Consider the following 3,318-nt stretch of genomic DNA (forward strand, 5'->3'; position numbering starts at 1 on the left):
TGTGAACGGAGAGCTCTACGCACTTTTTAATACTTTTTATGTCATAAACTGGTGAGATTCAACACATCCTGATCGTTAACTATTCTAGTAAGACAATATGTCAAAGAATTCAAAATCCTTGGGCTCTGGAGACATTAAAAACACTTACATGCTCAAGCTGATGCCCCTTAGCAGCAGGCCGCAAGCCAGGGAGCTGATTTGACCGGAGAAGTGAGGGAAATTCAGCAAGAATTGTTGAACATGTCGGCAATGCTGACGAAGTTTGTTGCTGACTTGGAGGATCCATTGAGACAAAATTCACAAAGGTGGTTACAAGAGTGGGGGATGTCAAGAAATGAATCGATTATCTGGAGTCATCTGAGATGGAATTAGCTGTTAATCCGACATAACTTGAATTTGAAGCATGGCTGGGAGAAGTTGGAGGACTTGGAAAACCGTAACCGGTGGAATAACATCTGAATTGTTGGAATTCCTGAGGACAAAGAAGGTCGGGATATGGTGAAATTCCTGGACGGGCTCTGCTCGACATAACAGGCCATAAGCTAGAAATCGAGCAGGCTCACAGGGTCCCAGTTCGGAGATCTGCTGAGGGAGACAGGCCCCGATAAATTGCGACCAAATTTCTGAGATCATCCGATAAAGATCTTGTATTACGCGAATTGAGTAAAGAAAAGCTTTCTTGTAAGAACCGCAGCATTTTCTTGTTCCCAGACTTTGTGAAATCAACAAGAGAGTAACGTGATAGATTCAAGGAATGCAAGAATCTCTTACATCAACGGAAAGTTGCTTTTACTCTGATGTTTCCGGTCAAATTGAGAATAGATACTAAGGATGGCCGTAGAGAATTGACATGCCCACATCAAGCGATGTCCTTTATAAAGACTCTGGTGTGAGTAAGCCATTTGGTGATTTTCTTGTTTCTGCCTAGTGGGCCTGACTCTCTGAATATACACTTGACTGTTCGAGGAATCTGGGCACATTTTTCGTTTCTTTTTGAGCTGGTTCCACCTAGTGGCTGGAGTATGTTTTGTGTAATATTATTTCTTTGGGACAGTTTGTGGTATAAACTGCATGTTTTTGGTGCTTATGCCTCCTGTGGGCTGGAGTTTGCTTTGTGGAATATCTCTTACAGGTCCTTGGAGTGATTTTTTTTTGTGCTGGTTCCTTGTTTTGTGGAGGAACACACCTTCGGGACAGTTATGTGTATGAATCTACATGTTTTTGTGTTTATTCCACTTATTGGCTGGAGTTTGTTTTATAGTTTATTTTTTGCTGTGTAATTCTGACTCACAAAATTTGTATAGAAGCACCAGACTTGAGCAATCCGACGGCAGTGTTGTCATGAGGACTGTCGTAGGCATACATGGACTGTTTGAGTTTAAAGGGATGGATGCTGGTTGGCACTATCATGCACGGGGTTAATGCGCACATTTATCTTTTTTCTGTTTGTTTGTTTGGATTATTGCAATAACGTTGGAATGTGGTCTTTATCATTTTATTTTTGACACGTAAACAATTTTTTCTAATATGTCAAATGTTAATATGAGTGTATTGTCTCTCTCCACATGGAATGTGAATGTTTGGGGCACACCAAAAAAAGAAGGATGGTTATTTCTCTTCTTAAATGTAAGAAATATGATATAGTGTTTCTTCAACAAATGCATCTTTGCACGCAGGAAGCTGGAAAATTTGGGAAGATATGGGATTCTTTAGTGCTGGCTCAACTAAGAGCAGGGGAGTCATAACACTGATAAGTAAGCATCTACAGTTCAAATGTCTCAAACAGATAAATTAGGAAGAATCATTATTGTTTTAGCAGAAATTCAGGGGCAAAGGTTGATTTTTGCTAACATTTATGCACCCAACACTGATTATCAGTGCTTTTTTATAGGTCTTGAAGGGATGTTGCAAGCCACTAGCAACCCTAATGATCCCTCAAGTCTTACAGATATTTGGAGACTGTGGCAGGGCGGAGGGCGGGGCCGGGTCGTGATCCTACACACCCGGTCCCGTATTAGGCTAATTATGCCTCCGTGAGGTTTAAAGGCTGACTGCAGAGGGCCGTGCGGGAGAGAGAGAATGACGGACATGTCCGCCTAATCGATCTCTCTCCCGCACGACCCTCTGCAGTCAGCCTTTAAACCTCACAGAGGCATAATTAGCCTAATACTGGACCGGTGTGTAGGATCACGACTGCCCCGCCTCCCCTGCCACAGAGACTTTTGAACCCATCTGGTAGGGACAATAATTTTTTTCAGTCCATAAGATTTAATCTAGAATAGATTATATATATATATATATATATATATATATATATATATATATATATATATATATATATATATATATATATACACACACCGTATACACATCTTAGTCTCTGATCACACCCTGGTGAGTTTAGAGGTGTTGCCACATACAAAGAAAAATAAATCATTTAGTTGGCACTTTAAAGTATCCCTTTTGCAAAATCCTGAATTCCAACAAATGTTAAATTACTTATTAAATGCTGAAATCATTGTTTATATGGAGACCAACTGGTCCTCAGTATCCTCTGTGGGCATGGCTTGGGAGGCACTCAAGGCGATTATTAGGAGTCGGATCATACAGTATGCCTCATTCACCAAAATATCCAAAGCACGAGAACTCGTGGAGTTGGAAGGGAATATTAAATATGCAGAGGCAGAGCTGAAGCACCAAATGTTGTCTGATGGCCTCAGAGAATTGACCCAATTGAAATACAGATAAAATACTATTTTGTCACAGAAGGTGGAGTTTTGGCTATTCAGGGCAAGTCAGTCATACTTTGAGTCGGGGGACAAGGCAGGAAAACTTCTGTCTAGATATATAAACAGAGAGAGTCTTTTTCTACCATTCCCTCAGTGAAATCTGCTGGTGGTGAAATATTTACCTCGGCATTGATATTAATAATGCTTTTAAAGAATTCTATCTTGATCTCTATAGTTCCACATCTTCGTCTACGGATGAAGATATTAGAAATTTTTGGAACCATTAGAACTCCCAAAACTGACGACTGAACAAAAAATTCTCTTGATTCTGAGATAACATTGGAGGAGCTTGGTGAGGTAATTAAGGCTTTGCCTACATGCAAAATTGCGGGACCAGATGGCTTTGCCACTGAATTTGTTAGATCTTATGCTACAGAACTGTCTCCACTTTTGTTACAAGTTTGTACGCAATCATTAAAGAATGGAAAGCTTCCGCCAACCATGACATAAGCCCAGATCAGTCTGATTCTTAAAAAAAGACAAAGATCCAAGCAAGTGTAAGAGTTACCATCCAATTTCCCTGATCCAG

Source organism: Xyrauchen texanus, chromosome 35 (assembly GCF_025860055.1).
Source record: "Xyrauchen texanus isolate HMW12.3.18 chromosome 35, RBS_HiC_50CHRs, whole genome shotgun sequence".
NCBI lineage: Eukaryota > Metazoa > Chordata > Actinopteri > Cypriniformes > Catostomidae > Xyrauchen > Xyrauchen texanus.